The sequence below is a fragment of the Hylobates moloch genome, unplaced genomic scaffold (genome assembly GCF_009828535.3).
Source record: "Hylobates moloch isolate HMO894 unplaced genomic scaffold, HMol_V3 SCAFFOLD_6, whole genome shotgun sequence".
NCBI classification, from domain to species: domain Eukaryota; kingdom Metazoa; phylum Chordata; class Mammalia; order Primates; family Hylobatidae; genus Hylobates; species Hylobates moloch.
The window spans coordinates 153668985-153677730 of NW_026652281.1; the positions used below are offsets into that span (position 1 = coordinate 153668985).

Consider the following 8746-nt stretch of genomic DNA (forward strand, 5'->3'; position numbering starts at 1 on the left):
CCTTTTTTTTTTTTTTTTTTTTTTTTTTTTGAGACAGAGTCTCGCTCTGTCGCCCAGGCTGGAGTGCCGTGGCGCGATCTTGGCTCACTGCAACCTTCACCTCCCGGGTTTAAGCAATTCTCTTGCCTCAGCATCCCAAGTAGCTGGGGCACCACCACGCCCTGCTAATTTTTGTATTTTTAATAGAGATGGGGTTTCACCATGTTGTCCAGGATGATCTCAATCTCTTGACCTCGTGATCCACCCCCCTCGGCCTCCCAAAGTGCTGGGATTACAGGCGTGAGCCACCGCGCCCGGCCTTTTTAACCTCTTTTCTGACGACCAAGGAGGAGAATAAAAAGGAATGCTGACCAATAGGATAATGTGAATATGAAAATATCACTAAAATATCCTTCCCACTAACCAGAGTAAGTTGAATTAACGTTAATTTAACTACCAAATTACTGCTTCATCCATTAAAAGTTAACATATTAGATGTGCTTATGAAATCATATTTTGACAGTCGCACTAGAACACATATGAACGACTATTGTTCTCAGAAGACCAATCAATAACCTGTGACAATCACACACGTCGGTAAACTTTTCTGTATAAGAACCAGAAAGTAGGCCAGGTGCAGTGGCTCATGCCTGTAATCCCGGGCACTTTGGGAGGCCCAGGCAGGCAGATCACGTTAGGTCAAAAGTTCGAGACCAGCCTGACCAACATGGGGAAATCCCATCTCTACTAAAAATACAAAATTAGCTGGGTGTGGTGGCACGTGCCTGTAACCCCAGCTACTGAGGCAGGAGAATTGCTTGAACCCGGAAGGCAGAGGTTGTGGTGAGCCAAGATCGTGCCATTGCACTCCAGCCTAGGCAACAAGAGTGAAACTCTGTCGCAAAAAAAAAAAAAAAAAAAGCCAGAAAGTAAATATTTTAGATTCTGCAATGTAAGACATACACTCGAAATTACTCAATCCTCCCATCGCAGCACAAAAGCGGCCAGACAACATATTAGTGGCAACATTCCAATAGACTTCATAGTTACTAAAGTTTTAATTTCATATAATTCTAACATGATATAAAATATTATTAATTTTTTTTTGAGACAGGGTCTCACTCTGTTGCCCAGGCTACAGTACAGTCGCACGATCTCAGCTCACTATAGCCTGAACATACCAGACTCAAGTGATCCTCCCACCTCAGCCTCCCAACTAGCTGGGACTACAAGGTGTGTACCACCATGCCCAGCTAGTTTTTAAAAAAAATTTTAGAGACAGGGTCTCACTATATTGCCTAGGCTGGTCTCCAAGTCCTGGGCCCAAGCCATCCTCCCACCTCAACCTCTCAAAATGCTGGGATTATATACGTGAACCACCATACCCAGCCTCAAAATATTTTCCTTTTGATTTTGCCTCAGCAATTCACAAATGTAAAAACTATTGTTGGCTCATTGGTTGTACAAAAACAGCTGTTAGCCATATTTGGACTGCAGGCTAGTTTGCCAAATCCTGCCATATATTACCACTAAGAAGTCATTTCTATGTATCACATGATAAAAACCATTCATGTTACTTCAAAGTCACACTTAGATAGCTGCTATCTACTAGTTTTATTTATTCATCAGATTTAGTCTTTATTTCATTTTACCTGATGAAAGCATCAAAGCCTAAGCACAATTATGTCTTTGAAGAAATAACTTTAAGACTGAGATGAAAAAAAAAAGACAATTATAAAAAAATAAACTCCAAAAGTGTCTCTAACTCCCAACTCAAGAAATTCTCCCACCTTGGCCTCCCAAAGTGCCAGGATTATAGGCATGAACCACCACATCCAGGATCCAAAAATATTTTTAGCAAAGGCTGCCACAGTCAAAAGTGTTTATAGTGACATCAGAGGAAATGGAGTCGCCATGAACTTCAAGGGCCAGTATCTCCCCCAAAACAGTCAATAAATAGGGGAAAAACTATCACAAGCAATTATATGAACTAGGAAAACCCTTCAAAGGTATACAGCAAAGACTTAAGGAAGGAAGGGGTGGACTTCCTCAAAGAGTTAAGTACGGAATTACCATGTGACCCAGCTATTCTGCTGCTAAGCATATACCAAAAAGAACTGAAGGCAGAGACTCAAACAGATATTTGCACACCCATGTTCATAGCAACATTATTTACATTGTCGAACAGGTGAAATCAACTCAAATGTCCATTACGAATGGGTAATACAATGTGTTATTATTTACAAGATGGAAGATAATTCAACCATGAAAAAGAAGTCCTGATACATACTACAACATGCAAAAATCTTGACAGCATTATGCTAAGTGAACTACACCAGACACAAACAGACAAATACTGTATGACTCCACTTAAATGAAATACCTAGGATAGGCAAATAGAGTTACTACAAAATGGCCAAAACAGACGAAGGGAGGAAAGGAGAGTCATTCAATAAGTACAGAGTTTTTGTTTGGGATGATGACCATCAACTGATGAATGGATAACAAAATGTGAAATATCCATACAATGAAGTACTATGTGGCCGCTGATACATGCTAAATAGGGATAAACCTGCAAAACATCATGCTAATAGAAAAAAACAGTAACGAAAGTCTACATATTATATAATTTCATTCATATGAGTCTCAAATAGATGGATGTAGAGACAGGCAATAGTATAATGGTTACTTAGGGGTGGGGAAGTTAAGGTGTAGGAGGATGGTAACTAAAGGGTACAAAGGGTACAAGGTTTCTTTTTTTTTTTTTTTTTTTTTGAGACGGAGTCTCGCTCTATCGCCAGGCTGGAGTGCAGCGGCGTGATCTCGGCTCACTGCAACCTCTGCCTCCCTGGTTTAAGCGACCCTCCTTCCTCAGCCTCCTGAGTAGCTGGGACTACAGGCGCGCTACTAATTTTTGTATTTTTATTAGAGATGGTTTCACCACGTTGGCCAGGATGGTCTCAATCTCTTGACCTTGTGATCTGTCCACCTCGGCCTCCCAAAGTGCTGGGATTACAGGCCTGAGCCACCACGCCCCGCCCGGTTTCTTTTGTTTTTTTAACAGGGTAAATTATCAAGCAAGAAGGTTACATTTTGAAGTGACAAAAATGTTCTAAAATTGGCTCCACTTTATGTTAAGTAAAATAAGCCAGATATAAAGAGATAAATATTGTATGATACTATTTATATTATCTAAAATAAAACAGGCAAATTCAAAAGGAGAGAAAGAATTTAGGTTACCAAGGACTAGGAATAGGGAACTATTAGGAATTACTATTTAATGGATAGTTTATGTTGGGGATATTGAAAAACTTTGGTATAGAAAATGATTATATAACACTGTGAATATATGTAATGGACTGAATTGTACACTTCCAAATGGATGAATATGAAGTCATGTACACTTTCCAAAAAAATAAAAAATGAAGTTGGCCGGGCGCAGTGGCTCACGCCTGCAATCCTAGCACTTTAGGAAGCTGAGGCAGGCAGATTGCCTGAGCTCAGGAGTTGGAGACCAGCCTGGGCAACACGGTGAAACCCCCATCTCTACTAAAATACAAAAAAAATTAGCCGGGCATGGTGGCATGCGCCTGTAGTCTCAGCTACTCAGGAGGCTGAGGCAGAATTGCTTGAACCCGGGAGGCGGAGGTTACAGTGAGCCGAGATCACGCCACTGCATTCCAGCCTGGGCGACAGAGCGAGACTCCTTCTCTAAAAAAATAAAATAAAATCATGCATACTTTACAAAAACAAAAAGGGTACTGACCCCCACCAAAAAAAAAAAAAAAAAAAAATTATACATCACAGCTGGGCGCGGTGGCTCATGCCTGTAATCCCAGCACTTTGAGAGGCCGAGGCGGGCAGATCACAAGGTCAGGAGATTGAGACCATCCTGGCTAACATGGTGAAACCCCATCTCTACTAAAAATACAAAAAAAAAAATTAGCCGGGCATGGTGGTGGGCACCTGTAGTCCCAGCTACTTGGGAGGCTGAGGCAGAAGAATGGCGTGAACCCGAGATGTGGAGCTTGCAGTGAGCAGAGATCGCGCCACTGCACTCCAGCCTGGGTGACAGAACAAGACCCCGTCTCAAAAAAAATTATACACCACAATAATACGACAAAGCAAAATAACACATGATCACCTCAACTAACAGAAAAAACATTTTAAAAATCTAATACCCTTTCATGATAAAAACACTAAGCAAACTATTAGCTTGGTACAAAAGTAATTGCAGTTTTTGCACTGTTGGAATTTGCAATTTGATATTGGAATACATTCTTAAATAAATGTGGTTATGTTATACATCATTTTAAGGGGCACTTTCTTGCTTTATGTTATTTTTGCTAAAGACTTATTACTTGTTTATTTTATGTTTATTTCACACTATGGAAATGTTAGACAAAAAGCAAATTTGAGCAATTTTGTTATTCAGGTTCAAAATGGGTCATAAAGCAGTGGAGACAATTCACAACATCAACAACACGTTTGCCCCAGGAACTTCAAACAAACGTACAGTGCAGTGGTGGTTCAAGAAGTTTTGCGAAGCAGGCGAGACCCTCGAAGATGAGGAGTAGTAGCCGGCCGTGGGAAGTTGACAACGACCAATTGAGAGCAATCATCGAAGCTGATCCTATTACGAAGCTGATCCTATTACAACTTACCCAAGAAGTTGTTGAAGAGCTCAACGTCGACCATTCTACGGTCGTTCAGCATTTGAAGCAAATTGGAAAAGTGAAAAAGCTCAATAAGTGGGTGCCTCATCAGCTGAGCAAAAACTAAAAAAAAGTCGTTGTTTACCATTTCTCAATCGGACTGTGGCATGCAATGAAAAGTGGATTTTATCTGACAACCAGCGATGACCAGCTCAGTGGATGGACTAAGAAGCAGCTCCAAAGCACCTCCCAAACCAAACTTGCACCAAAAAAAGGTCATGGTCACTGCTTGGTGGTCTGCTGCTGGTCTGATCCACTACAGCTTTCTGAATACCACTGCATCCGAGAAGTATTCTCAGCAAATCAATGAGATGCCAGGAAAATTGCAGTGCCTGCAGCCGGCATTGGTCAACTAAAAGGGCCCAATTATTCATGACAATGCCCAACTACACGTTGCACAAACAGTGCTTCAAAAGTTGAACAAATTAGGCTACGAAGTTTTGCCTCATCCTCCATATTGACCTGACCTCTCCGCAACCAACTACCACTTCTTCAAGCATCTCAACTACTTTTTGCAGGAAAAACGCTTCCACAACCAGCAGGATGCAGAAAATGCTTTCCAAGAGTCATCAAATCCTGAAGCATGGATTTTTATGCTACGGGCATAAACACACTAGCCGGGCATGGTGGCTCATGCCTGCAATCCCAGCACACTTTGGGAGGCCAAGGCAGGTGGATCACCTGAGATCAGGAGTTCGAGACCAGCCTGACCAACATGGTGAAGCCCCATCTCTACTAACAATGCAAAAATGAGCTGGGCGTGGTGGTGGGCACCTGTAATCCTAGCTACTTGGGAGGGTGGGGCAGGAGAAATCACTTGAACCCGGGAGGCAGAGGTTGCAGTGAGCCAAGATCACGCCATTGCACTCCAGCCTAGGCGACAGAGTGAGACTCTGTCTCCAGAAAAAAAAAAAAAAAAAAAGCAATGAACAATCCAAAAAGGAAACTGAGCAAAAAATTCCACTTAAGAGGATCCAAAAGAAAGACACACAGATAGATGCTTCTCAAATTACAACATGGCTAAGTTCCAACAAACCCATCATAAGTCAAAAATATCATAAGTTGAAAATGCATTCAATCCTCCAGTAAACCCTATCATAAAGTTAAAAAATCATTAAGTAAAACTGTGGGAATTACCAACTGTTTGTACCTATGAATAAATTTAACCTAGGCTGTGACAAGTCTTATACAGTGAAAATTACAAAACATTATTGAAAGGAAATTAAAGACCTAAAGAAATGGGAAGACATCCCAAGTTAATTACTTGGAATTTTTAATACTGTGTTGTTAAAATGGCAATACTCCCTAAAATCATTTACAGATTCAGTGGAATCCTGATGAAAATTCCAATGGCCTATTTAGAGAAATGAAAAATCTAACCTCAAATTCATATGGAACTCTATGCATGAGGCCCGAGGTTCATTCAATACTGGACACCTCTGCCAAAAAGTAAAAATCATATGCAACTATAAGAAGCCTGAACAGCCAAAACAATACAGATGCTCCTCAACTCACAATGGGGTTACATCCTGATTAACCCATCACAAGTCGAAAATATCATTAAGTCGAACCATTGTTAACTGCAGATGCTCGACTTACTATGTGCTTACGTCCAGATAAGCCCACCATGAAGTTCAAAAACTCTAAGTAAAACCATCGTAAATCTGAGACCATCTGTACTGGAAAATAAGACTGAAGAACTCGCAGAAGCAGAATTCAGCTACAGTAATCAAAAACAGTGTGTACTAGTAGCCTACGAGTAGAAATATAGACCAATGGAATAAAATTTAAAACTTCAGAAATAAAGCCTCACAAATATATTCTCTTTTTTTTTTTTGAGATAGAGTTTTGCTCTTGTTGCCCAGGCTGGAGTGCAATGGTGCGATCTCGGCTCACCACAACCTCCGCCTCCTAGGTTCAAGCGATTCTCCTGCCTCAGCCTCCCGAGTAGCTGGGATTACAGGCATGCGCCACCAAGCCTGGCTAACTTTACATTTTTAGAGGAAATGGGTTTCACCATGTTGGCCAGACTGGTCTCAAACTCCTGACCTCAGGTGATCCACCCACCTTGGCCTCCCAAAGTGCTGGGATTACAGATGTGAGCCACCACACCCGGCCATAGTCAATAAATTTTTGACAAGGAGAAAACAATAGTCAATGGAAAAAGAATAGTATTTCAAAGGAATGTTAAAAAATTAGTTTATTGGCCGGGCGCGGTGGCTCACGCTTGTAATCCCAGCACTTTGGGAGGCCGAGGCGGGCGGATCACGAGGTCAGGAGATCGAGACCACGGTGAAACTCTGTCTCTACTAAAAATATAAAAAAATCAGCCGGGCGTGGTGGTGGGCGCCTGTAGTCCCAGCTACTCGGAGAGGCTGAGGCAGGAGAATGGCGTGAACCCGGGAGGCGGAGCTTGCAGTGAGCCGAGATTGCGCCACTGCACTCCAGCCTGGGCGGCACAGAGCGAGACTCCGCCTCAAAAAAAAAAAAAAAAAAAATTAGTTTATTTTGAATTCAATGGAAAAATAACAACAGTCTCTTCAACACATGGTACTGAGAAAACTGGATCACCTAATAAACTTTGGCTTATGCCTCATTCAATATATAAAAAGTAACTCAAGGTCTGGCACAGTAGCCAGCACTTTGGGAGGCCGGGGTGGGCAGATCACTTGAGGTCAGGTGTTCAAGACCACCCTGGCCAAAATGCTGAAACCCCATCTCTACTAAAATTAAACAAAACAATTAGCTGGGCATGGTGGCACGTGACTGTAACCCCAGCTACTCAGGAGGCTGAGGCAAGAGAATTGCTTGAACCCAGGAAGCAGCCATGTCAGTGAGCTGAGATAGCGCCACTACAGCCTGGGCAACAGAACGAGACTCCATCTCAGGAAAAAAAAAAAAAAGTAACTCAAAATGTATCAATGGCCTAAATATAAGAGCTAAAACTATAAAACTTTTATAAGAAAATTTAGGGATAAGGGTTCATAACTTCAGATCTGGCAAAGGATTCATAGATTGAACAACAAAACTGAGCAACAACAAAAAAATAGGTGAAGTTAAAATCTCCCCACCCAAAAAAACTAAAACTTTTTTTTTTGAGACAGCATCTCACTCTATTACCCAGGCTGGAGTGCAGTAGTACCATTTTCGCTCACTGCAGCCTCCAGTCCAATTCAAGCGATCCTCCTGTCACAGCTTCCCCAGTAGCTCAGACTACAGGTGCATGCCACCACGCTTGGCTAATTTTTGTATTTTTTGTAGAGACACGGTTTTTCCATGTTGCTCAGAGTGTTCTTGAACTCCTGAGCTCAAGAGATCCACTCACCTCGGCCTCCCAAAGGGCTGGGATTATAGGCATGAGCCACCTTGCCCAGCCCTAAAAGTAAAACTTTTTGAAGCAAAGAAAATTATCAAGAATGTGGGCTGGGAGCAGTGGATCATGCCCATAATCCCACCACTTCGGGAGGCCAAGGCTAGAAGACTAGAAGATTGCTTGAGCCCAGCCTGGGCAACACAGTGGGAGCCTATCGCTATAACAACAACAACAACAACAACAACAGTGATTTGCCAGGCATGGTGGTGTACACCTGTAGTCCTGGTTACCTCGGAGGCTGAGGTGGGAGGTAAAGATTGCTTCAGCCCAGGGCAGTCGAGGCTGCAGTAAGCTATGATCACACCACTGTACTCCAGCCTGGGCAATAGAGTAAGACCTTGTCTCAAAAAGAGAAAGAAAAAGAATGACAAAGAGCCTACAGAAACAGAATGGGGGAAAAAAATTTGTGAATCATATCCCTAGTTAAGGATTTAATATCCAAAATATATAAGGAATTCTTACAATTTTAAAAAAAGGCAAATTGAATTTTAAAGTAGACTAAGGGGACAGGCATGGTGGCTCATTTTGGGAGGCCGAGACAGGCGGATCACTTGAGCTCAGGAGTTCGAGACCAGTCTGGCCAACATGGTGAAACTCTGTCTCTAATAAAAATACAAAAATTGGGCCAGGTGCGGTGGCTCACGCTTGTAATCCCAGCACTTTGGGAGGACGAGACGGG

At 42.2% G+C, this 8746-nt stretch overlaps 1 protein-coding gene across 10 annotated transcripts in view; it reads right to left on the minus strand.

Moving 5' to 3' along the window:
• The window catches only part of NSD1 (nuclear receptor binding SET domain protein 1), a 179097-nt gene that overhangs the window by 135157 nt on the left and 35194 nt on the right, over nucleotides 1–8746 (minus strand). Inside the window, exon 1 of one of the 10 annotated variants that reach the window (XM_032158718.2) lies at nucleotides 4496–4589. The exons of the other annotated variants lie outside the window; for them this stretch is intronic. The gene's annotated coding sequence lies outside the window, so the exon portion shown is untranslated. Of the gene's footprint in view, nucleotides 1–4495; nucleotides 4590–8746 lie in introns of those variants that run through there. 10 annotated transcript variants of the gene reach the window in all.